This window comes from Heliangelus exortis, chromosome 18, assembly GCF_036169615.1.
Source record: "Heliangelus exortis chromosome 18, bHelExo1.hap1, whole genome shotgun sequence".
Taxonomy (NCBI): domain Eukaryota; kingdom Metazoa; phylum Chordata; class Aves; order Apodiformes; family Trochilidae; genus Heliangelus; species Heliangelus exortis.
In genome coordinates this window covers 1388234-1414595 of record NC_092439.1, presented here as the reverse complement: position 1 = coordinate 1414595, position 26362 = coordinate 1388234, and the positions used below count along the sequence as shown (strand labels likewise).

General features: G+C 55.5%; 2 protein-coding genes across 2 annotated transcripts in view; both read left to right on the top strand.

The window, feature by feature from the left end:
* The window catches only part of TMEM216 (transmembrane protein 216), a 112305-nt gene that overhangs the window by 75201 nt on the left and 10742 nt on the right, over positions 1-26362 (top strand). The window lies entirely within an intron of this gene.
* The window catches only part of DAGLA (diacylglycerol lipase alpha), a 79766-nt gene continuing 70426 nt past the window's right edge, over positions 17023-26362 (top strand). The window contains exons 1-2 of the mRNA XM_071761818.1: positions 17023-17123; positions 17454-17654. The gene's annotated coding sequence lies outside the window, so the exon portion shown is untranslated. The remainder of the gene's footprint in view (positions 17124-17453; positions 17655-26362) is intronic.

The window sequence follows — 26362 nt, the reverse complement described above, 5'->3', positions numbered from 1 at the left end:
TATTTTATTTTTATTTGTATTTTATTTTATTTTATTTGTATTTTATTTTATTTGTATTTTATTTATGATTATTTCCTTTTTTTCTTGTCTATTTTCTTTTCTATTTTCTTTTAGTTTAATTATTTTATTTCTCCCTTTGTGGGAACCTTCCCGTTAAACGCAAAAAGAAAAAAAAAAAAGAAAAGAAAAAAAAGAAGAAAAAAAAGAAGGAAAAAAAAGAAGGAAAAAAAAAGAAAAAAAAGAAAAAAAGACCAAACAAAGAAAAAAAAACCCAACAACCCAAAAAACAACCAAACCCCCCCCCCAAAAAAAGAACAACAAAAAAAAAAAGACCAAAACCACAAAACAAACCGAAAACAAAATTAAAAAAAGGAAAAAAAAAAAAAAAGAAAAAAAAAGAAAAAAACCCCCAAAACCCCACAACCCCCCTTGCTTTCCCTCCTGCTTTCCCTCTCTTTTCTCGCCCTTCCTTCCCACCCACTCTTCTCTCCAGAGCTCTCCAACCCCCCGAGCCCCGCACGCCCCGCACATCCCGGCAGCTCCGTGACCTCCCGCACCCGCGCAGCCCCAGCTCCGCGGAGCTCCCGACGCCGCTTCCAGCGGGGGCCAAGTGGGTGTCAAGCGGTGCTGACTCACGGGCAGAACCGGGCCCGGCACCACCCGGGAGGCTCCGGGCACCTGGAGATGTTTTCCCTGCTCTGCGGGGCTCCCAGGATGGGAAAAAGTTGGACACAAGCTCGGCCGGGGCCGGGGAGGTGAAGCCCGGGTCCCATTTGTCACCCTGGTGTCACCCCCAGTCCTGTTCTTTGCCAGGATTCATCCCGCAAACTCCTGGGACCCCCAAACCTCTGTCCCCCCCCCCCCAACCCTCTGAGCAACCTGAGCTCCTGCTCCTGAAATTCCTGAGTCACCTGAGAGCTCTGGGCAGCCTTAACCCCTGACACCCCAAACCCATGGGTACCCCAAATCCCTGGGCAGCTGCAGCTGCTGCCATCCCACACCCCTGGGTACCCCAAATCCCTGGGCAGCTGCAGTTCCTGACATCCCAAACCCCTGGTATCCCAAATCCTGGGCAACTGAAGCTCCTGACATCCCAAACCTCTGGGTACCCCAAATCCCTGGGCAGCTGCAGCCCCTGCCATCCCAAACCTCTGGGTACCCCAAATCCCTGGGCAGCTGGAATTCCTGCCATCCCAAATCCCTGGGTACCCCAAATCCCTGGGCAGCTGGAATTCCTGCCATCCCAAACCCCTGGGTATCCCAAATCCCTGGGCAGCTGGAATTCCTGCCATCCCAAACCTCTGGGTACCCCAAATCCCTGGGCAACTGCAGCTCCTGCCATCCCAAACCCATGGGTACCCCAAATCCCTGGGCAGCTGGAATTCCTGCCATCCCAAATCCCTGGGTACCCCAAATCCCTGAGCAGCTGGAATTCCTGCCATCCCAAATCCTGGGCAACCTGATCCCATACCATCCCAAAGCCAGATCCCTGGATAACTCTGCCATCCCAAATCCCCGGGTACCCCAAATTCCTGGACAACCCGATCCCATCCTTGAACACCCCAAACCCAGCCCGGGATGTGTCCCCTTGTCCCCAGCCCTGACCATGGGGAGATGCTCCTGTGTCCCCCACCCATGGGGACCCCCAGAAATGTCCCCAAGGCCTGGCACGCTCCCCCCCCACCCCCCGGGGCTCCGATGGGGACCAGAGCAGCTCCAGTTTCCACCTCCAAACCTCGCTGGGGGAACCCCAACCTGAGCATCCCACCCCCAGCATCCTGCCCCCTCCTTCCCCACGGCCAAAACTCCTCCAACTCATCCCAAATTTCTGCAGGAGGCCCCAGCACGGGGGGGGGGGGGAGTTCCCGCAGGAAATTGCAGTTTTTGCAGTTCCCAATCTTTTATGGCTTTCACCTCCCTCCAGAAAAGAGTCGTTAAGCTCCTTTCTTCTCCCTTTCTCTTTTAGTTTGTCAACAGGGAGAAAATGGCTGGTTCTTATTTTCCCTTCCCCACCCTACAGGGAGAACCTTTTTTTTTTTTTTCTTTTTTCTTTTTCTTTTTTTTTTTTCCCCCTCCCTTTTCGAGCCTTTTAATACAAATTAATCTTTGGGCTGAGGCCAAGCCTGGGGAAACTTCACCTCGAGTGATGCAGATTTCCCAGGCAAAGGGGAGTAATTACAGGGGGTTAGAAAGCAAACTCTTGCACGGCTTTAACAAGAGCAGGCTCTGACCCTGCACTTGTTCCAGCTGATAAAAATGTTAATCAAGCAGCAGCGAGGAGGAGGTTGGGGGTTTCTTCCCTCTCTCCAGCTGCCCTTCTCTCCTCTCCCCTGCTCTGTGGGATGGGGTGGAAGCAGATGCTGATGCTGTGTTTGTTTTGCCTGTGCAAACACCCAAGGGTGGGGAGCAGCAGCTGCCAAGGCCACCTGGAGGGTTCCCTGCAAGGCTCCGTGTGCTGGAGAGGCCTCCAGGAGGCTTTTTTGGGGTGGGGGTTTCATGTGCTGTTTGGGGGTTGGGGGGGTCACATCTCCCCTCTGCTCCCCTTTCCAGCCCATCCCTGCTCCTCACTCCCCAGGTTCCTGTTGGAGGTGCTCATGGAGCTCAGCTTGTCCCTCACCCAACCCTCCTGGGGAGGAAGTTTGGGTCAAACCCCTTCTGGCTCAGCTCTGCCTTCTCCTGGAGATGGTTTCCCACCCCCGTGTTACCGGGGGAATCAGCTCCCCACACCCCAAAGCCTGGGAGAACCTCAGGGTTCCATCCAACCAAGGGTGGGAATGGGGCTGGGGACAGGAGAGGGGCTGGAGGGACACCAAGGATGGGACTGGGGATGGGGACATCCCTGGGGAGAGGAGAGGGGCTGCAGGGACACCAGGGGTGGGACATCTCTGGGGAGAGGAGAGGGGCTGGAGGGACACCAGGGTGGGACTGGGGATGGGGACATCTCTGGGGAGAGGAGAGGGGCTGGAGGGACACCAGGGTGGGACTGGGGATGGGGACATCTCTGGGGACAGGAGAGGGGCTGGAGGGACACTAAAGATGGGAGTGGGGATGGGGACATCTCTGGGGACAGGAAAGGGGCTGCAGGGACACCAGGGGTGGGACATCTCTGGGGAGAGGAGAGGGGCTGGAGGGACACCAAGGATGGGACTGGGGATGGGGACATCCTTGGGGACAGGAATGGGGCTGGAGGGACACTAAAGATGGGACTAGGGATGGGGACATCTCTGGGGACAGGAAAGGGGCTGGAGGGACACCAAGGATGGCAGTGGGGCTGGGGACATCCCTGGGGACAGGAGAGGGGTGGAGGGACACCAAGGATGGCAGTGGGGATGGGGACATCCTTGGGGACAGGAGAAGGGATGGAGGGACACTAAGGATGGAAGTGGGGATGGGGACAGGAGAGGGGCTGGAGGGACATTAAGGATGGGAATGGGGCTGGGGACATCTCTGGGGACAGGAGAGGGGCTGGAGGGACACTAAAGATGGGACTGGGGATGGGGACATCTCTGGGGACAGGAGAGGGGCTGGAGGGACACTAAAGATGGGACTGGGGATGGGGACATCTCTGGGGACAGGAGAGGGGCTGGAGGGACACTAAGGATGGGACTGGGGATGGGGACATCCCTGGGGACAGGAGAGGGGCTGGAGGGACACCAGGGGTGGGACTGGGGATGGGGACATCCCTGGGGACAGGAGAGGGGCTGGAGGGACACCAGGGGTGGGACTGGGGATGGGGACATCCCTGGGGACAGGAGAGGGGCTGGAGGGACACCAGGGGTGGGACTGGGGATTGGGACATCTCTGGGGACTGGAGAGGGGCTGGAGGGACACCAGGGGTGGGACAGAGGGAATGGGAGCAAGGGATCCTTCCCATCCCTACTCCTTGCTGCCACACGGTCCTGTTGGAGCTGGGATGGTGCTTGGTACCATGGGGATGGAGGAGGAGGAGGAGGAGAGCAAGGAAAGCACCAGCTGGGAGCTGAAGGTCACGGTTGGGACTTTGCCCTCAGGCAGCAGCTGCTCAGCAGGTGAAGCAGGAACCAGGACCATGGGGATGGGTCCCTCCTCGCTGGCCCTGAGCCCAGGGAGCAGGGAGAGCCTCTGGGTGCTCCAAAAACCTCTGTGGTGGGTTCTGGTCACGGCTGCCCCTCCCAAACCCTGCAGATAGCTCAGGGAAGCCACATCAGCTCCACACTTGTCCTTCCTGGAAGCACGGAGCACAAAGTGGGTGCATTTTTGGAGTCCTCAACACAAAAAGGACACGGAGCTGTTGGATTGAGTCCAGAGGAGGCCACGGAGATGCTGAAAGGGCTGGAGCAGCTCTGCTCTGGAGCAGGGCTGGGAGATTTGGGGTTGGTCAGCCTGGAGAAGGTTCCAGGAAGACCTCAGAGCACCTTCCAGTGCCAGGAAAACTGGGGAGGGACTTTGGACAAGGACCTGGAGGGATGGGATGAGGAGAATGGATTTAAACTGGAAGAGGGGAGAGTGAGGTTGGACATGAGGAGGAAATTCTTTGGGGTGAGGGTGCTGAGCCCCAGGGTGCCCCCAGAAGCTGTGGCTGCCCCATCCCTGGAGGTGTTGGGGGTTGGATGGGGCTGGGAGCCCCCTGGGCTGGGGGAGGGGTCCCTGCCCATGGCACTGGGGGAGGGCTGGATAATTTTCCAGGTCCCACCAACCCGAACCAGTCTGGGATTCTATAGACCCCCAGGCTGTGCCAGGGTCCTTCTCCACAGCCTGGAGCTTTTCTCCTCCTCCTCCTTGCACCCCCCTCACCTCGGGCAGCATCTCCTCTCCTTCCAGATGCCCTAAAGGGCCGGACCTCAAAAGACAGAGGTGTGGCCACCCCTCGGGGCTCAGGGGGTTCTGTAGAGGGTCAGGAGGAGCGATGTGGCCTCTCCCCAGCTGCCATCACCCGAGAAGGGCTTTCATCTCCTCAGCCCAGCCTGGGAGTCAGGTTTCAATCGATGGAGATGCTCTCGCTGCCTGCCCTGACTCAGCAGGTCCCTCCTGCCCCCGCCGCGGTCGCGGACCCGGCGCCGACGGCTCCCGAAATCCTGGGGGGTGGTGACCACCGTGTCCTCACCAGGACGTGTCCCCTCACCTCCTGAAGGGGCTTTGGGAGCCATGTGCAATCCCACCCCCCCAAAATGCTGTCCCCGAAGGAGCTGGGAAGGGTGGCAGCAAAGCACAGAGGGGGGGGGAGGTGGCTCTGGTGGCCCACTCGCCCCGGGAAGGAGCCACCTTGGGCTCAGGACCCTGTCTTTGGGTCACCATTGGTGGTCGATGGTGGGAAAGGTGGGAGAAAGGTGGGGTCCTGCCCACCCCAAAGTGCTCTCCTGGTGCCAGCATGGGCTGCAGGGCTCCTGCAGCACCCAAAATGAAAGCTCTGGGTGTCCTGAGGTGGGGGTGACCCCTCCCAGCCGTGCCATTAATGTCATCAGGAGCTCCTGATGAGTCCATCCAGGGGGTTGGGTTTGGTCTGTTGGGGTTTTTTGGGGTTTTTTTCTGGTAGGCAGCAAGGTTCTGGCAGATAACTGTAGAGCAGGCACTGGTGGGACTGGCTGGAGGTGATGGGCACTTTGTCCTCTTTGTGGCTGCTCAGAGGGCAGGAAGGAGTCTGCCTGGGGCTGGAGATAGCTAAAAAATTAAAAAAAAAAAAAGAAATGCTAATCTGATAGAGCTATCAAATGCAAGATCTGCCTGAAAATCAGAGAGCTAGAAAAGGGACAGAGAAAGAAAATGCTGTGAGGCTCAGCAGAAGCTCCTCAGATCTGGGTGTCCCATCGTGGAATGTGCACCCCCAGGAGGGTGGGGGGGGGGATTTGTGCCAAGCCAAAGCTGGAAGAGGTTGGGAAGGAGCAGGGAGCAGAGGGGAGGAGGTTGGGAAGGAGCAGGGAGCAGGGGGGAGAGGTTGGGAAGGAGCAGGGAGCAGGGGGGAAAAGGTTGGGAAGGGGCAGGGAGCAGGGGGGAAGGGGCAGGGAGCAGGGGAAGGAGGTTGAGAAGGAGCAGAGAGCAGGGGGGAGAAGGTTGGGAAGGAGCAGGGATCAGGGGGAGGAGGTTGGGAAGGGGCAGGGAGCAGAGGGGAGGAGGTTGGGAAGGAGCAGGGAGCAGGGGGGAGAAGGTTGGGAAGGAGCAGGGATCAGGGGGAGGAGGTTGGGAAGGAGCAGGGATCAGGGGGAGGAGGTTGGGAAGGGGCAGGGAGCAGGGGGGAGAAGGTTGGGAAGGGGCAGGGAGCAGAGGGGAGGAGGTTGGGAAGGAGCAGGGAGCAGGGGGGAGAAGGTTGGGAAGGAGCAGGGATCAGGGGGAGGAGGTTGGGAAGGGGCAGGGAGCAGGGGGGAGAAGGTTGGGAAGGGGCAGGGAGCAGAGGGGAGGAGGTTGGGAAGGAGCAGGGAGCAGGGGTGCTGATTCCTGGCTGAGTGAGAGCTGCCACATCCGCTTGGAAACCAAACATCTCAGCCCTGCTCCTGGTGTCAGGGCAAAGTCCAAGCAGCACCCGTCTGTCTCCCTGGAGGGGAAAATCCTCCAGCACCAACCCGTGAGGGATTAAAAAAAAAAAAAAAAAAAAAAAAAATCCAGGAGGGATCTCCCGGGGTGAGGAGAAAGGGGGAAGAGGGAGAACAAGGGCTCCTGGTGAGTCTGGGGAAGAGAAGGTTCCAGGGAGACCCAACAGTGACCTCCCAGTGCCTGAAGGGATCCAGAGGAAGGCTGGAAATGCCAGGACCTGGAGTGATGGGATGAGAGGCAATGGCTTTAAATGAGAGTAGGTTTGGGTTGGATGTCAGGGATAATTTCTTCCCCACGAGGGTGGTGGAACAATGGCAGAGGTTGCCCAGGGAGGTGGTGAAACCTCATCCCTGGAGATGCTCAAAGCTCTGAGGGTGCCCCTGGTTCCTGCAGGGGCCTTGGACTGGGTGACCTTGAGAGGTCCCTTCCAACCCCAACAGTTCATGGAATCACAGAATCCTAGAATGGGCTGGGTTGGAAGGGACCTCAGAGCTCCTCAAGTCCAACCCTTGCTCCACTCCCCCCGTGGTTCCCAGCCCATGGCACTGAGTGCCACATCCAGGCTCTTTTGAAATATCTCCAGGGATGGAGAATCCACCCCTTCCCTGGGCAGCCCATTCCAATGGCTGAGCACCCTCTCCAGAAAGAAATTCTTTCTAATGTCCAACCTAAACCTCCCCTGGCACAACTTGAGACCTCTTGTGCCCTCTTGTCTTGCTGAGAGTTGCCTGGGAAAAGAGCCCAACCCCCCCCTGGCTCCAACCTCCTTTCAGGGAGTTGGAGAGAGTGATTTCCCTTCCTCCCCAGGGAAAATTCTGTGGGAGACAGAATCCCAGAATTATCCAGCTTGGAAATCACCTCTGAGAGCATCAACTCCAACCTTTAATCCACAACCACCCCAGAGCACTCAGTGCCACCTTCAGCCCCTTCTTAAAAACCTCCAGGGATGGAGAATCCACCCCTTCCCTGGGCAGCCCATTCCAAGGTCTGATCACCCTCTCTGCAAAGAATTCTTTCCTAATATCCAACCCAAACCTCCTGAAGCTCTGCCAGGGGAGGTTTGGGTTGGATATTAGGAAAAAATTCCTTAGTCCATGCCCTCTTGTCCCACTGATATCTGCCCAACCCCCCCTGGCTCCAACCTCCTTTCAGGGAGTTGGAGAGAGTGATGAGGTCTCCCCTGAGCCTCCTCTTCTCCAGCCTCAACACCCCCAGCTCCCTCAGCCCTTCCTCCCAGGAATTCTGCTGGATCCCTTCCCCAGCCCAGTTGCCTCCTTTGGACAAGTTCTGGGATTCTCTGAGAGAAGGGAGGGATCCCTATCTCAGCTCCGGGAAGAGCAAAGGGTGGGAAATGATCTTGATGTTCCTCTCCTGGTGAGACAGAGGAGAGCACTCGCTAATGGAAGTGCTGAGGAGAAAGGGCTCTAAAGAGCCAGGGAGCAGACGTGGGTTTAGTAGGAACAGGTTGTGCCAAAGCCCTCTAAAAGCCTCCAAAAACCTTCTCAGAGATGCGGGAGGTTGGGGAGCAGAGGGCAGAGCAGCTCCACACCTTCCTGCGGTCGCTCCGGGCTCTCTCTGCTTCCCGTTAAGATCCTGGCTCCTTCCCAAGCAGCTGGAATTGCCACCACCAGAGGGATCGGCCAGCCACAGGGACCAAGAGGAGTCCCCCACCCCCTCCGGGGTGCCCAGGAACGCCGGGAATGCCAAGCACTGATTTGCCAGCATCAGATGGGATATGGGGTGGGATATGGGGTGGGATTGGGAGGGGAGGAGGTGGTATGGGAGTGGGTAAGGGATGGGATATGGGATGGGATTGGGAGGGGATATGGGGTGGGATTGGGAGGGGAGGAGATGGTACGAGACTGGGTAAGGGGTGGGATATGGGATGGGATATGGGATGGGATATGGGTGGGATTAGGAGGGGAGGGGATGGTATGAGACTGGGTAAGGGGTGGGATATGGGATGGGATATGGGGTGGGATATGGGGTGGGATTGGGAGGGGATATGGGGTGGGATTGGGAGGGGAGGGGATGGTATGAGACTGGGTAAGGGGTGGGATATGGGATGGGATATGGGGTGGGATTGGGATGGGATATGGGGTGGAATTGGGATGGGAGGGGGTCGAAGGGGATGGTATGAGATTGGGTAAGGAATGGGATAAAGGATGGGATATGGGGTGGGATTGGGAGTGGAGGGGGTGGGGGGGGATGGTATGAGACTGGGTAAGGGGTGGGATATGGGATGGGATATGGCATGGGATATGGGGTGGGATTAGGAGGGGAGGAGGTGGTATGGGAGTGGGTAAGGGATGGGATATGGGATGGGATTGGGAGGGGAGGGGTGGGAGGGGATGGTATGAGATGGGGTAAGGGGTGGGATATGGGATGGGATATGGGGTGGGATTGGGATGGGAGGGGGTCGAGGGGATGGTATGAGATTGGGTAAGGGGTGGGATAAAGGATGGGATATGGGGTGGGATTGGGATGGGAGGGGGTCGAGGGGATGGTATGAGATTGGGTAAGGGGTGGGATAAAGGATGGGATATGGGGTGGGATTGGGAGTGGAGGGGGTGGGAGGGGATGGTATGAGATTGGGTAAGGGGTGGGATATGGGATGGCAGATGGGATGGGATTGGGATGGGATATGGCATGGGATTCGGATGGGATGAGGTGGGATGGGATATGGGGTGGGATTGGGGTGGGATGAGATATGGGGTGGGATTGGGGCAGAATGGGATGGGATGAGATGGGATGGGAAGGGGTGGCTGAAGTGCCCCCCTGAGGAGCATCCAAGCAGGGTGTCCCCATTCTTTAGTGATATTTTGGGTTTCCAAGCATGGCTGAGCCCCTGCTCCCCCCTGGCCAGCAGGACCCCCCCAGGGCAGCTCAGCCCTGCTGGGGCAGGCAAAGGGAAGCACAGGGGGGGTCCCCAACCAGGGGAGAGGTTTCGAGCAGTGTCCCCCCCCTACCATGGCATCTGGGATGCTCACCCCAAGTGCCAGGACGTGATCCCAACCTGGCAGCTCCCATTTGTGAAGCCGAAGGGCTGTGAGAGGCCCCCCCTGCCCTCCATCCTCCTCATCCAGAGGGGGTTTCCCACCTCTCAGGGGGTTCCACGGGCTCCATCTCATCCTGGAGGGGAAATCCTCCCCACGTTGACTCAACCCCTGCTGCTTCCCCCTCACGGAGCATCCCCCCCCCCTCACCCCCCCCCCCCCCCCCCGGGCTCTGTGTCACCCTCTGACGCAAATCCAATCCTCCCACCCTCCCACATCCCCCCCCCTGCTGCTGGGTGCCACATTTAGAAAGATTTTTCTCCCTGGTGGCAAGGAGGAGTCAGACCCCCCCCATACAAGCCCCTGTGCTCAGCCCTGGGGAGGCCACAGCTTGAGTCCTGGGTCCAGTTCTGGGCCCCTCAGCTCAGGAAGGAGCTTGAGGTGCTGGAGCAGGTCCAGAGAAGAGCAAGGAGGCTGGGAAGGGATCATCTCATTCCAGCCCCTGCCAGGACAGGGGACATCTCCCACCAGCCCAGGGTTCTCAGAGACCCTTCCAGCCTGGCCTTGAACACGTTGAGAGGTTTGGCATCCACACCTTCTCTTCCCCTTTCCTCTGCTCTGCCCTGCTGAGGCCACATCTGGAATTTTGTGTCCAGTTCTGGGCTCCTCTGTTCCAGAAGGACAGGGAACTGCTGGAGAGAGTCCAGAGCAGAGTGACCAAGGTGATGAAGGGAGTGGAACATCTGATGAGGAAAGGTGTGATCAGGAACAGCGTGGCCAGCAGGTCCAGGGAAGGGATTCTGCCCCTGTGCTCAGCCCTGGGGAGGCCACAGCTTGAGTCCTGTGTCCAGTTCTGGGCCCCTCAGCTCAGGAAGGAGATTGAGGTGCTGGAGCAGGTCCAGAGAAGAGCAAGGAGGCTGGGAAGGGATCCAGCACAAGTCCTGTGAGGAAGGGCTGAGGGAGCTGGGGGTGTTGAGGCTGGAGAAGAGGAGGCTCAGGGGAGACCTCATCACTCTCTACAACTCCCTGAAAGGAGGTTGGAGCCAGGGGGGGTCAGGCAGATATCAGTGGGACAAGAGGGCATGGACTAAAGAATTTTTTCCTAATATCCAACCCAAACCTCCCCTGGCAGAGCTGAAGCTCTGCCAGGGGAGGTTTGGGTTGGATATTAGGAAAGAATTCTTTGCAGAGAGGGTGATCAGACCTTGGAATGGGCTGCCCAGGGAAGGGGTGGATTCTCCATCCCTGGAGATATTTCCAAAGAGCCTGGATGTGGCACTCAGTGCCATGGGCTGGGAACCACGGGGGGAGTGGAGCAAGGGTTGGACTTGATGAGCTCTGAGGTCCCTTCCAACCCAGCCCATTCCAGGATTCTGTGATTCTGGACCCCCTCCAGATAGAGGGATGCTCCCCTGGGATGGCCCTGGAAGGGATGGGGTGGGGATGTGAGGCACCCCCCACCCCATGTGTGTGTGTGGGGTGCCCTGGGGTGGGGGTCCCCAAGTATGGGGGGTTGGGAGGGGGTGTCCTGAGCTCCTCCCATGGTTTGCTGCTTATCCCACCGGGCAGGAGCCCAAGAAACCCTGGAGGGATCTGGTGAAGCCCCAGCCTGCATCCAGCCCTTCCCGGGTGGCTTCCCAAGGGATGGCAAAGGAGGAGAAAGGGGCTGGGGACAGCACCCCTGGGATCCTTCCAGCATTCCTGGGAGAGGGGCTGAGGCAAACTGGGAGTGCTGGGATGTTGGAGGAACCCCAGGGTGCAGCAATTGGAGTAGCAGGAGGAAGTAGGAGCATTGAGATCCCTTGGGAAATCGAGGATGGTCTGGGAGCACCAGGAAACCTGGGAGAACTGGGAAAAGAGGGTTTCCAGGATGCTCCAGGAGCACCAGGAACCCAGGGAGCACAGGGAAAAGAGGGAGAACAGGGATGTTTCTGAAGCTCCTGGAGCACTGGAAACAGGGAACATCTGGGATGCTCCAGGAGCACCAGGAACTCAAGGAGCAATGGGAAAAGAGGGAGCACCAGGATGCTCCTGGAGCTCCTGAAGCCTTTGGGAAAGGGGGATCAGCTGGGTGCTCCTGGAGCTCCTGGAACTTTTGGGAAAGGGGGATCAGATGGATGCTCCAGGAGCTCCTGGAACCTTTGGAAAAGAGGCAGCACCTGGAAGTTTCTGGAGCTCCTGGAGCACTGGGAACAGAGGGAGTGCTTGGATGCTCCTGGAGCTCTTGGAAAGCCTTTGGAAAAGAGGCAGCACCTGGATATTTTTGGAGCTCCTGGATCCTTTGAAAAAGAGGGATCAGCTGGGTGCTCCAGGAGCTCCTGAAGCCTTTGGAAAAGAGGGATCAGCTGGGTGCTCCAGGATATCCTGAAGCCTTTGGAAAAGAGGGATCAGCTGGGTGCTCCAGGATATCCTGAAGCCTTTGGAAAAGCGGGATCAGCTGGATGTTCCTGGAGCTCTTGGAGCCTTTGGAAAAGGGGGATCAGCTGGGTGTTTCTGGAGCTCTTGGAGCCTTTGGAAAAGAGGGATCAGCTGGATGCTCCTGGAGCTCTTGGAGCCTTTGGAAAAGAGGGATCAGCTGGATGCTCCAGGCGGTCCGGGATGCTCCTGGAGCTCCGGGATGTGCCGGGAGCAGCGGGCGGTCGGAAGGCTCCTCCTCGTGGTTCCCGTGCAGAACTGCCGGGAGGTGCCCGCCGGGAGAGCCCCGGGGCAGCGGGCGGGATGGGGATGCGGGATCCCGGCCCTCGGCATCCTCTGCATCCCCTGCATCCCTCTGCATCCCTCTGTATCCCTCTGCATCCCTCTGTATCCCTCTGCATCCCTCTGCATCCCTCTGCATCCCTCTGCATCCCTCCCGCTCCCGCAGCCATCAGACCCTGGGAAACGGAAGGGGCCGGGGACACCGGGAGGGGCTGGGAGCTGGGGTGGGACCCATGGGGACCCATGGGCAGCACAAAGCCACCCCGGGGGGGACACCCGGGGGGGTTTCTTGCAGGAGGACATTAAATTCATACATGAAATATAAATTTAGGCCCCAATCCTTGGCCGGGTCCGAGTGTGGGGAGGGAGGAGAGTGGAAAATCACTTCTGCTGCGAGCAGCAATTTCTTTATTTCTTTATTTTTTTCCCTTTGCTGGCAAAGGGTTTTTTAAAAGAAGGGGGGGGGGGAGAGGAGGAATGGGAACAAGCAGGACCCTCGGGGCAGTGTGTGGTTGCATTTCCAGAGTCCCCTTGTCCCTGCAGCCTGGGGATGTCTGGATGGGCTGTGCCACTGTGTCCCTGTCCCAGCAGCTTGTGGCTTTTCCAAGGAAAATGCCCCTAAAGTGCCACTTCCCAGCCCCAGCTGCAGGAATCCCTCTCTGCTGGTCCCAGGTAAGAAGGGGGAGAGGAGCAGAGTGGGATCAGGGTGGTTTTGGGTGCTGGGACCAGTTACACCCTGGCTCCTCACTTGTTCCCAGCTGTTCCAAGTGGGATGTGATGCTACCAGGATCCCCCCCCAGCTCTGCTCCCCAGCTCCCATGGGATGGTTGGTTCCCACTCCAGGCAGAGCTGTTTTCCCCCCAGGCTGTCCCCTCCAGCTAGAGATACACAAGGAAAAATCAATACCTGGCTGCACAAAATAAATAAATTAAAAAAAAAAAAAAAAAAAAAAAAAAAAAGAGAGAGAGAGAAAGAGAAAGAAACCCAAGGCAGCTGTGAGTTGCTTTTTATAGCAAGTTGTCCCATTTGCATCCTTCCTCAGCCCTGACCCGGGGAGACCGACCTCTGGCTAAATTAGCTGTGTTGTCCCGAGGGAAAGGAGCTTTAAAAAGCAGCAGGCAAAGACGAGGAGGTGAAGCTGGAATATTCCACCACAGTCCCCCCTTCCCTTCCCTTCCCTTCCCTTCCCTTCCCTTCCCTTCCCTTCCCTTCCCCTTCCCCTTCCCCTTCCCCTTCCCCTTCCCCTTCCCCTTCCCCTTCCCCTTCCCCTTCCCCTTCCCCTTCCCCTTCCCCTTCCCCTTCCCCTTCCCCTTCCCCTTCCCCTTCCCCTTCCCCTTCCCCTTCCCCTTCCCCTTCCCTTTCCCCTTCCCCTTCCCCTTCCCCTTCCCCTTCCCCTTCCCCTTCCCCTTCCCCTTCCCCTTCCCCTTCCCCTTCCCCTTCCCTTTCCCCTTCCCTTTCCCCTTCCCTTTCCCTTTCCCTTTCCCTTTCCCTTTCCCTTTCCCTTTCCCTTTCCCTTTCCCTTTCCCTTTCCCTTTCCCTTCCCCTTTCCCTTTTCCTTTCCCTTTCCCTTTCCCTTTCCCCTTCCCCTTCCCCTTCCCCTTCCCCTTCCCCTTCCCCTTCCCCTTCCCCTTCCCTTTCCCTTTCCCTTTCCCTTTCCCTTTCCCTTTCCCTTTTCCTTTTCCCTTTTCCCTTTTCCCTTTTCCCTTTTCCCTTTCCCTTCCCAAGTTCCTCACAGGAACCATCAGATTGGTTCCCAACTGCTTTGGTCACCTTCCCAGAGCTGGGTGATGGGATGGGGTGGCCACCAGCATCCTTGGGCCCCTCATTCCCTTGGGATGAACTCCCAGGGGGATGTGGGCTCCAGGATGAGAGCATCACGAGGAGCAGGATCCTGATGGGATGGAGAAGGGATGAGGTTTGGTTTTTTGTTGTTTTTTTTTTTTTTCCTGCAGAAGTCCCACTGGTGCTCCCTGGATCCTGGAGGCAGGGGAGAAGAGCACCCAGGAATATTTAGGTCACTGATGTGAGGTGCTAAATGAGCTCCTTCAGGAGCTGCCTCTGTGGGGCTGGGGTGGGCAAATCCTCCTTGATCCTGATGAGGAAGGGATTGGGAAAGCCTGGAGTGGGAGAGAAAGAGAAACGGGGCCATAAATCTGAGGGGATTGGAGCGAGAGGAAGGGTGGGGAGGGAGGAGATGCAGGGAGCTGGAAGGCATGGGATGGTCAGGGATGGCCAGAGAGGGGACAGAGGGGACAACCCAGTGTCCTCTGATTGTCCCAAACAAATTGGGAAGCTTGTCCTGCACCTCTGCAGGCAGGAGCTGAGCCCCAGGTGCTCTCAGCCTCCCACCTGGAGCAGATAAAGGATGGATTAGAGGCTGAGAAAAGAGCAGGCAGGGCAGGCAGGACCTGTTTGGGAAGGGGTAGGATGGCTTTAGGAAAGGGTAGGATGGCTTTAGGAAGGGGTAGGATGGCTTTAGGAAGGGGTAAGATGGCTTTAGGAAGGGGTAGAGTGGCTTTAGGAAGTGGTAGGATGGCTTTAGGAAGGGGTAGGATGGCTTTAGGAAGGGGTAGGATGGTTTTAGGAAGGGGTAGGATGGCTTTAGGAAGGGGTAGGATGGCTTTAGGAAGGGGTAGGATGGCTTTAGGAAGGGGTAGGATGGCTTTAGGGAGGGGTAGGATGGCTTTAGGGAGGGGTAGGATGGCTTTAGGAAGGGGTAGAGTGGCTTTAGGAAGGGGTAGGATGGCTTTAGGAAGGGGTAGAGTGGCTTTAGGAAGGGGTAGGATGGCTTTAGGAAGTGGTAGGATGGCTTTAGGAAGGGGTAGGATGGCTTTAGGAAGGGGTAGAGTGGCTTTAGGGAGGGGTAGAATGGCTTTAGGAAGGGGTAGGATGGCTTTAGGGAGGGGTAGGATGGCTTTAGGAAGGGGTAGGATGGCTTTAGGAAGGGGAGGGCTCCTTGGTGTGCCCATGAGGAGCTGCTGGTGGCTCTGCAGAGGGTGAGTTGCCTCCTGAAGCCTGGCCAGAGAGCACCCACCATGGGGGGGAAGGTTTTTTCCCTCCTCCTTCCTCCCTAAAGATGTTTCCTCCTGCCTGGCTGTGCCTTGCTCTGCTTGGGGACACGAGGTCCTTTCTGCTCCTGACCTGGCTCTTGGGTGTTCAACCCAACTCTGGGGCCATAAAACCCTTTCTTGGTCTCACTGAATGCTGTTGGGGTGATTTTATTTGTTGTTGGCTTTTTTTTTGTGCCTGAACCCCACATTTTGGCCCTGGGTTGACTTGAGCCCTGCTGTGATGTCCCCGAGTTGTGGTGACCCCCCCAGGGAGGGGGTTTTGAGGAGACTGGGTGCTTGTGGCTGGGGGGATCCCCCCCCCTGGGGGTCCCAGGAAGGAGAAAGGAGGTGACTGGCAGGGCAAGGGTGGCTCCTCCATCAGCTGGGAGAGGACACCAGGGAGGAGCTGGGATTGCTGGCTGATAGGATCTGGAGTGCAGCAAGAGCACTCCTGAGGATGAGTCAGTGGCACTGATAATCCAGCTGGTGACCAAGCCAAAAAAAAAAAACCCCACAAACATCTCAAGGAGAGAGAGAGAGAGAGTTTAAGCTGTGCTCGGGAGGCCTTGGGGATGGGATCCCCAGCTCCATCACCATGGGCTGGGCACTGCTGAGGCTGCACTTGGAATTTTGGGGTCACTTTGGGGCCCCTCAAGACAAGAAGGACATCAAAGGTGAGTCCAGAGAAGGGCAAGGGAGATGGGGAAGGGTCTTGGAGCACAAGGAGAAGGTTCTGGAGAAATTGTGAGGAGCATCTGAGGGTGTTGATCCTGGAGGAGAGGAGGCTGAGGGGAGAACTTCTGGGTCTGCAACTCCCTGAGAGGGTTTTTAAGGTGTTGGTCTCTTCTCCCAAATAAAAATCAATATGAGAAGGTGAAAGGAGCTCAAGCTGTGCCAGGGGAGGTTTAGATTGGGTATCAGGAGCAATTTCTTCACTGAAAGGGTTGTCAGGGCCTGGGCCAGGGCAGTGGTGGGGTCCCCATCCCTGGGGGGTTTCAGAGCCCTGGGGATGTGGTGCTGGGCAGGGTTTGGGGTGGCCATGGGCTCATGGTTGGGCTCTGATCTGAAGGGTCTTTCCCACCCAAACCAGTCCTGTGACTGCCCTGGGATGGAAACTCTGGGGAGGTCACATCAGGAGGGTGTCCCCACCCCAGCATCCTGGGGGGGCTGTTCCAGCAGCAGTGGGAACAGCAACAAGCCCAGCTCCACGTTGGGTCACCTTGTCCCAAACCCCAGCCTGGTGGCACTAAACCTCTGCTGGAAGGACGTGGGGACCCTGAGCTGGGCCACCAGAGCTTGCTCCATCCCTGGTAGCACCGAGGTCCTGGGTTGTGTGGTCCCCAAGAGCAGGGAGGGACAGGGGGGGTGGGATTGGTGTCACCACGAGCAGCTGAGGCTGCTGCTTTTAGGATGAATAATTGCAGCCAAATGTTTGGAGATTCAGGCTCTTAACTCTGGTGCCAAACTCATTTGCAGGACAGCCCTGGCACAGCTGGGCCACCATGCAGGCAGCTGGCAGCCCTGGTGGCCACGTGGCCCTGTGCCCATCAGAGGTGGCAGAGCACAACTGCCTGGCTTTGGCCCTAAAAAAAAAGGGATATTGGGTGCCCTGGGCAGAAAGGGGGAAGGTGGGACCCCCATCAGCACCCCCAGGCTGAGCCTGAGGGGGAAGGGATGGATGATGCTGAAGTTCTTGTAGGGTGCAAGGGCAGAGAAAAGCATAAGAACGTTTTTTTAATTTTTTTAAAATTTTTTTTAGCCTTTGCAAGTGCCATTGTTCATCTTCCTGGTGTCCTGGAAGAGAATCATAGGATTGTTTTGGTTGGAGAAGTCCTTCCAGATCATCAGGTCCAACCTTGAACCCAGCACTGCCAAGGTCACCACCAACCTTGGATGGTGGGATGGAGAGAGAGGTGGGATGATGGGATGAGGTGGGGTGAGGTGGGGTGATAGGGTGAGGTGGAATTGAGGTGGGATGATGGGATTGAGGTGGGATGATGGGATGAGGTGGGATGGTGGGATGAGGTGGGATAATGGGATGAGGTGGGATGATGGGATGAGGTTGGGTGATGGGATTGAGGTGGGGATGAGGTGGGATTGAGGTGGGATGATGGGATGAGGTGGGATGATGGGATTTGTTCTCCTGTCCCCAGGGGTTCAGGGGAGCTGTGATCCCCCTGTCCTGATTGCAGATGTTGCTCTCCAGGTTCCCTCACCCAACACCCTGGGGTTCCTCCTGGCTGCTGTGCCCCTGAACTTGAAGCTGAGCTGCTGGTAAGGAAGGGGCAATGTCTGCTCCTGGCTTAACCCCTCGATGGAAAGAGACCCGAGATGTGTCTGATGACTTCTCCTCCCCACCAGCAGCACCAGTTTAGGCCAAGCTGGAGAGCAGCCAGGCTGGGAACACGTGAGCTGCCAGATTTGATCTCCTTGGGATGTTGCAACATCTGTTTGTTTGTGGGGGTTTTATCCCAAGAGCAGCCCTGGCAGGTTGGCACCCAGGGTGGGAGCTGCTGAGATCTGAAGCTTCTCCAAGCTCAGCTCCAAGATGCCCACACAGCAGCTGCAGAGCCCGGGGGAGCAGGGCCAAGCTGGCACTCACCCCTAGCCTCATCTTCCTCCTCTTCCTCCTCCTCCCCACTGCTGGCCCTGATACCCTGGGGTGGCACAGAGCCAGAGGGGGATGGTGACACTTCCCTGCTCCTGCCCAGCCTGTCCTGCATCCTGGAGCTGTCTCAGGGGGGGTTCTGGTCCAGGCAGAGAGGGGTCTGAGGGGATGGAGCCCTCTGCCATGGGAACAGGCTGAGATTTGAGGTTGCTCAGGAGGGAGAAGAGAAGGATCCAGGGAGACCTCAGAGCATCTCCCAGAGCCTGGAGGGGCTGCAGGAAAACTGGGGAGGGATTTGGGATAAGGGCCTGGAGAGATGGGATGAGGGGAATGGATTTGAACTGGAAGAGTGAGGTTGGACATTAGGGAGAAATTCTTTGGGGTGAAGGTGCCCCCAGAAGCTGTGGCTGCCCCATCCCTGGAGGTGCTGGGGGTTGGATGGGGCTTGGAGCCCCCTGAGCTGGGGGAGGGGTCCCTGCCCACGCAGGGGGTGGCACTGGGGGGGCTTTAAGGTCCCAAACTGGGGTGGGACAGAGGCAGCAGGGAGCAGGCAGGGTGAGGATGGAGCTGAGGCAAAGCTCCCCCTGAGGGAGCAGGAAAGAGGGGACAGGGAGAGGAATTTCTCTGGATCCTCTTCTTCCCCCCTGACCCATCCAAAGGGATTCTAAAGGAGGGACTTGGGATAAGGGCCTGGAGGGCTGGGATGAGGTGGGATGGATTTAAACTGGGAGAGGGGAAAGTGAGGATGGACATTAGGGAGAAATTCTTTAGGGTGAGGGTGCTGAGCCCCAGGGTGCCCCTAAAAGCTGTGGCTGCCCCATCCCTGGAGGTGTTGGGGGTTGGATGGGGCTGGGAGCCCCCTGGGCTGGGGGAGGGGTCCCTGCCCATGGATCTACAGATCCTATGAGGAGAGGCTGAGGGAGCTGGGGGTGTTGAGGCTGGAGAAGAGGAGGCTCAGGGGAGACCTCATCACTCTCTCCAACTCCCTGAAAGGAGGTTGGAGCCAGGGGGGGTTGGGCAGATATCAGTGGGACAAGAGGGCATGGACTAAAGAATTTTTTCCTAATATCCAACCCAAACCTCCCCTGGCAGAGCTTCAGCTCTGCCAGGGGAGGTTTGGGTTGGATATTAGGAAAGAATTCTTTGCAGAGAGGGTGATCAGACCTTGGGATGGGCTGCCCAGGGAAGGGGTGGATTCTCCATCCCTGGAGATATTTCCAAAGAGCCTGGATGTGGCACTCAGTGCCATGGGCTGGGAACCACGGGGGGAGTGGAGCAAGGGTTGGACTTGATGAGCTCTGAGGTCCCTTCCAACCCGGCCCATTCCAGGATTCTGTGATTCTGGACCCCCTCCAGATAGAGGGATGCTCCCCTGGGATGGCCCTGGAAGGGATGGGGTGGGGATGTGAGGCACCCCCCACCCCATGTGTGTGTGTGGGGTGCCCTGGGGTGGGGATCCCCAAGTATGGGGGGTTGGGAGGGGGTGTCCTGAGCTCCTCCCATGGTTTGCTGCTTATGCCACAGGGCAGGAGCCCAAGAAACCCTGGAGGGATCTGGTGAAGCCCCAGCCTGCATCCAGCCCTTCCCGGGTGGCTTCCCAAGGGATGGCAAAGGAGGAGAAAGGGGCTGGGGGAATGGGCTTCCAACCCAGCCCATTCCAGGATTCTGTGATTCCATGAACTGTTGGGGTTGGAAGGGACCTCTCAAGGTCACCCAGTCCAAGGCCCCTGCAGGAACCAGGGGCACCCTCAGAGCTTTGAGCATCTCCAGGGATGAGGTTTCACCACCTCCCTGGGCAACCTCTGCCATTGTTCCACCACCCTCGTGGGGAAGAAATTATCCCTGACATCCAACCCAAACCTACTCTCATTTAAAGCCATTGCCTCTCATCCCATCACTCCCAACTCCCTGAAAGGAGGTTGGAGCCAGGTGGGGGTTGGGCTCTTTTCCCAGGCAACTCTCAGCAAGACAAGAGGGCACAAGAGGTCTCAAGTTGTGCCAGGGGAGGTTTAGGTTGGACATGAGAAAGAATTTCTTTCTGGAGAGGGTGCTCAGACCTTGGAATGGGCTGCCCAGGGAAGGGGTGGATTCTCCATCCCTGGAGATATTTCCAAAGAGCCTGGATGTGGCACTCAGTGCCATGGGCTGGGAACCACGGGGGGAGTGGAGCAAGGGTTGGACTTGATGAGCTCTGAGGTCCCTTCCAACCCAGCCAGTTCCAGGATTCTGTGATTCTATGATCCGGATCATTAAGATCCCTTCCAACCCAAGCCAGGCTGGGATTTGATGGTTCTCTGATCCTGCTGCAGGGGTGGGGATGTGGAGCTGCTCCATGGCTGGAGCTGATGCAGCTGGAAAAAATTCCTCCTCCTCCTCCTCTGCTTGGCAGTGGGAGCAGAACAATCCCGGGAGGAGGAGGAGGAGGAGGATCTTGTCCCTGCTGCTCAGGACTCAGCCCCAGGGCTCCTGGGTGGGTGTGCAGGGACGGGGGGGTTGCTGGGAGCCTGGGGAGGGCTCTGGGTGGGCTTCTGCTTCCTGAGCTGCCGAGATCTGCAGCTCCTCGGGGTCCTTCTGGGGGGGTTTCAAGGCCAGGAGGTGCCTGGGATGGGAGTTTCGGAGCAGAGTCAGGAGCAGTGCCCCGGGAACCCCTCCAGGCTGCAGCAGTTCCTTGGTTTCCTGGCCCTGTGGCTGTGCAGGGTGGGGGGGTGGTGGGGGGGTGGTGGGGGGGGTGGTGGGTGGAGGCAGCCCCAGGGCTGGAGAGGTTCCCGCAGCCCCAGTCAGGATGCTGCACCCCTCAGATCCCAGCAGGGAGCTGCTCTGTGTGTGTCTCAGCCTGGGAGCTCTGCTGCTTTGGCTTAAAAGGTTGAGGTTGGGTTTTTTAAATTTTATTTCATTTATTTATTTATTTATTTGTTTTAAATGTTTTTTTTTTATTATTTTTTATTCTATATTTTATATTCTATATTTTTATTTTATATTTTAATTCTATATTTTATATTCTATATTTTATTTTTTTTTAATTTTATTTTTTATACCTTTTTCCTTTCTTTTTTCTTTTTTCTTTTTTCTTTTTTCTTTTTTCTTTTTTCTTTTTTCTTTTTTCTTTTTTCTTTTTTCCTTCTTCCTTCTTCCTTCTTCCTTCTTCCTTCTTCCTTCTTCCTTCTTCCTTCTTCCTTCTTCCTTCTTCCTTCTTCCTTCTTCCTTCTTCCTTCTTCTTCCTTCTTCTTCCTTCTTCTTCCTTCTTCTTCCTTCTTCTTCCTTCTTCTTCCTTCTTCTTCCTTCTTCTTCCTTCTTTTTCCTTCTTTTTCCTTCTTTTTCCTTCTTTTTCCTTCTTTTTCCTTCCTTCTTCTTCCTTCTTCTTCCTTCTTCTTCCTTCTTCTTCCTTCTTCTTCCTTCTTCTTCCTTCTTCTTCCTTCTTCTTCCTTCTTCTTCCTTCTTCTTCCTTCTTCTTCCTTCTTCTTCCTTCTTCCTTCTTCTTCCTTCTTCTTCCTTCTTCTTCCTTCTTCTTCCTTCTTCTTCCTTCTTCTTCCTTCTTCTTCCTTCTTCTTCCTTCTTCTTCCTTCTTCTTCCTTCTTCTTCCTTCTTCTTCCTTCTTCTTCCTTCTTCTTCCTTCTTCTTCCTTCTTCTTCCTTCTTCTTCCTTCTTCTTCCTTCTTCTTCCTTCGTTTTTTTTTCTTTTTTTTTCTTTTTTAACTTTTTATTTCCTTCCCAGCTCCCCACAGACTTTACCCCTGGCCCTCAGGACCTCACAGCCTCTTGCCACCTCTCCCACCCCCAGCAAAGGAGAAAGGAGCAGAACCCCCCACCCTCCCCTTGCCCCTCGCCCCGTGGCTGCAGTTTGGGACCAGTTGGGAAGGAAACAGGTGAGGAAGGAAGCAGGAAAAGCACCTGGGAAGCTTTGGGAGCCAGCAAGGAGCTGGCAGAGGGTTGAGGGGGGATGAGAGCAGCAGAAGCCAAAAGGCTCAGATGGTTTGAAATGTCAGGGAGAGGTGTAAATGCATCCGAGACAGCTCAGAGGAGCTCTGGGATTTTCCAGCCAGCCTCATCCCCCCCCCTTGGCTTCTCCAGCTCTTGTGACTTTTCCCAGGAGTTTGGGGATGGTGTTCCCAGGTTCTGGTTGGAGAGGAGCAGGCTGGAAGGGACGGGATTTTGATGAGCTTGGCAGCTCCTGGGACCTTTTGTCACTGCTGGGTGATGGATCCTGGCACCTGGAGGTGGGAGGGGAAGGAGGGAGTGCTCATCCTCTCAGGTTTGCTGCTCTGGGTTTGCCTGGCTCTCCTCTGGCAACACCCCCCTTCCCACCCCCCCAAAAAGAAAAAAAATTAAAAAAAAAATAGAGTTTGAAGTCTCCAAGAGTCAGCAAGTTCTCCCTGCCAGCCATCTGTCCCATTTCCCTTAGCAACCGTGTGTCCTTTTCTCCTTCATTAAGGATCTGAAGCAGATCCTGACTGTCAGACCCTCTCTCATTTCCCTTTTTTTTATTTATTTCTTCTTTCTTTCTTATTTTCTGCCTGCGTGTGGCTCCCTGGATCAGCTCCCCCAGGAACACGATGCCCACCCACGCAGGGGACACGTTTGACTCACGTTCTGGGGGGGCTCTGCTTTCTCTGCCTGCTGGTTCTTTCCAGCTTGATCTTTTCCAGCTCTTTTTCCTTCATCCTCATCCCCGTGCTGCCTCCTCAATCCCTGTTTTTTTTTTTGGGGGGGGGGGGAGCTGAGCAGAGATTTGCCACTCATTGTGGCCACATCTGGGCTGCCTGGCTGCAGGGCAAAGCTTAAATAGGATTTTTTTTTATTATTATTATTCTTTTTTTCTTTTTTTTTTTTTTTTGGAGGGGGGGGAAGAGGCTCTGGAGATTTAAATGTTGTTAATTCGATGGCTGGTGGTGTGGGTGCTGGATTAGTGACTTCCAGAACAAAAAGGAGCTGAAATTATTACAGGAGCCCAGAGGAATCTGCAGAGCCCGGGGGGCTCAGGGTGGTCCCAGCACCCCACTTGTGCACCCAGCGTGGGGTTTGCTGCTTTTCTCCCATCAGAAATGGGTTCTTGAGGCTTGGGGGAAATTCCTAAAGGGTCACCTGGATGCCTCAGCTCAGCTTTTGTGTTTCTGGGTGTTGGGAAGTGCTGGGAACCTCCCCGTGGTGCTCAGGCAGAGGAGTCCTGGGGGAGAAAGCCCCTGGGAGGGGGTGGGCAGCTTCCTGCAGACCCCAAACCATCCTGGAGGTCCAAAGCACCCTGAGTGACACCCCAGGTGCTGCTGTAAGGACCCAGCAGCCTCTGGACCCAGCAGATGTTCTGCTGGCCCATTGCATGGCTTTGCACACCAGGGAGCTGCCTCCTCCAGAGGGTGATTATCCCAGGTTTTTGGGATAATCAAAGCTTCTGCTTTGCCCCTAAGCCCCCTGTTCCCACCTGCCTGCTGTGGGCTGTGATCCCAGGCACCTCCTTGCAGTGGTGTCTGGAGGAGCTGTGGGGAGGCTTCAGGATCTCCGTGGGAAGCTTTGGGCTCCAGGAGGGAGCAGAGGCTGCTCGGAGCTGAGCCCCAGCCAAGGGGGTTAAAAAAAGGTCTCGGAGGTCCTGGAGAAGTGAGGGATGGTTCTGCAGCCTGGGGTGAGGAGTGGGAAAGGAGCCAAGGCAGGAGAGGAATCCTGGATGTGAAACCTTCTGCTCCAGCACGAGTGTCTGTGAAGCCACCACCTCCAGAAACCAGGAGGGACTGGGGAGGTGTCAGAATTCCTGACATTATCCCAGCACCTGCCTCCAGCTCCTGATTTATTTATTTTTTTTTATAATTGCATCTGCTCCCTGCCCAGGGCCAAACAGGCAGGGACTGGGAAAGTGTCAGAATTCCTGACATTATCCCAGCAACAGGACAGGAGGTGCCATCTCCTCTCCCAGCATCTCCATCCCCTCTGTGGTACCCTGGGGGATTTCTGGCTCCCTCCCAGGTGATTTCTGGCTCCTTTTTTGCTTTCCAGAGAGCTGGGAGGTGCAGCCATCACCTCCAGAAACCAGGAGGGACTGGGGAGGTATCAGAACTCCTGACATTATCCCAGCACCTGCCTCCAGCTCCTGATTTATTCTTTTTTTTTATAATTGAGTCTGCTCCCTGCCCTGAGCCAAACAGGCAGGGACTGGGAAAGTGTCAGAATTCCTGACATTATCCCAGCAACAGGGCAGGAGGTGGCATCTCCTCTCCCAGCATCTGCACCCCCTCTGTGGTACCCTGGGGGATTTCTGGCTCCTTTTTTCCTTTCCAGAGAGCTGGGAGGTGCAGCCATCACCTCCAGAAACCAGGAGGGACTGGGGAGGTGTCAGAACTCCTGACATTATCCCAGCACCTGCCTCCAGCTCCTGATTTATTTATTTTAAATATAATTTTTTTTTTTAATTGCTTCTGCTCCCTGCCCAGGGCCAAACAGGCAGGGACTGGGAAAGTGTCAGAATTCCTGACATTATCCCAGCACCTGCCTCCAGCTCCTGATTTATTTATTTTAAATATAATTTATTTTTTTTTAATTGCTTCTGCTCCCTGCCCAGAGCCAAACAGGCAGGGACTGGGAAAGTGTCAGAATTCCTGACATTATCCCAGCACCTGCCTCCAGCTGCTGCTTTATTTTTTTTAAATATAATTTTTTTTTTTTTAATTGCTTCTGCTCCCTGCCCAGAGCCAAACCGGCAGGGACTGGGAAAGTGTCAGAATTCCTGACATTACCCCAGCAACAGGACAGGAGGTGCCATCTCCTCTCCCAGCATCTCCATCCCCTCTGTGGTACCCTGGGGGATTTCTGGCTCCCTCCCAGGTGATTTCTGGCTCCTTTTTTCCTTTTCCAGAGAGCTGGGAGGTGCAGCCATCACCTCCAGAAACCAGGAGGGACTGGGGAGGTATCAGAACTCCTGACATTATCCCAGCACCTGCCTCCAGCTCCTGATTTATTCTTTTTTTTTATAATTGAGTCTGCTCCCTGCCCTGAGCCAAACAGGCAGGGACTGGGAAAGTGTCAGAATTCCTGACATTATCCCAGCAACAGGGCAGGAGGTGGCATCTCCTCTCCCAGCATCTGCACCCCCTCTGTGGTACCCTGGGGGATTTCTGGCTCCTTTTTTCCTTTCCAGAGAGCTGGGAGGTGCAGCCATCACCTCCAGAAACCAGGAGGGACTGGGGAGGTGTCAGAATTCCTGACATTATCCCAGCACCTGCCTCCAGCTGCTGCTTTATTTTTTTTTTTAATATAATTTACTTTTTTTTTAATTGAGTCTGCTCCCTGCCCAGGGCCAAACAGGCAGGGACTGGGGAAGTGTCAGAAATCCTGACATTATCCCAGCACCTGCCTCCAGCTGCTGCTTTATTTTTTTTAAATATAATTTTTTTTTTTTTAGTTGAGTCTGCTCCCTGCCCAGGGCCAAACAGGCAGGGACTGGGGAGGTGTCAGAATTCCTGACATTACCCCAGCACCTGCCTCCAGCTCCTGATTTATTTTTTTTTAATATAATTTTTTTTTTTTAATTGCACCTGCTCCCTGCCCAGAGCCAAACAGGACAGGAGGTGCCATCTCCTCTCCCAGCATCTCCATCCCCTCTGTGGTACCCCGGGGGATTTCTGGCTCCCTTCCAGATGATTTCTGGCTCCTTTTTTCCTTTTCCAGAAATCTGGGAGGCTGCAGGTGCAGCTCTGGGGAGGGAAACATCAGGCTGGATGCTTTCCCGCTCCTCCTGAGCGCTGCCAGGCACAACAGAGCTGGGGCGGGAGCTTTGCAGCCGCCGCCAGCAGAGGAGCGCAGCGGGAGGGCAGCAGCTCCTCCCTGGGGTGAATTCTCCCGGTTTTGGTACCTCGGGCAGGATTTTTTTGCAGGAAAAGCGGTGTTAGCGCCACCTGAGCGAGGGCTCCTGCTTGTAAGGGGGGGGGGGGTGCGTCCTACGTCCCCAAAGCTCCTGGCGGGAGAAAAAAAGGAAAAAAAAATTAAAAATTCCTGGTTAATTTTCTGGGCTCGGAGCTCTCCTTCCGAGGGAGGTTTTGGCAAGGAGGATGGAGCCGAGGGCGCTGGGGAAGGGGAGGAGCGGAGCGAGAAGAGCGGGGAGGGATCTGCCAGGGGGGGGCAAGGGGGTAAAGAGAATTGTCCGGGTTCTTGCCCCGTCCCCCCCGTTCAGGCAGCGCTGGGGTAAAGCTGAGGGCTCGAGAGTTGGGTCCCCAGAACAAGGAGATTGTGGGGTGGCATTTTTAAATCCCCTTTTCCCTTGAGCATTCAGGGTTTGGTTCTATGATATATATATTTTTTTAATTATTGTGGGTTTTTTAAATTTTTTATTTTTTATATTTTGTAATTTTTTTAAATTTTTATTTTTATTTTTATTTTTAAATTTTTTATATTTTTATTTTTAACTTTTTAATTTTTAATTTTTAATCTTTAATTTTTAATTTTTCATTTTAATTTTAATTCTTTTTTATTTTTATTTTTTAATTTTTAATTTTTATTTTTTAATTTTTAATTTTTATTTTTTAATTTTTA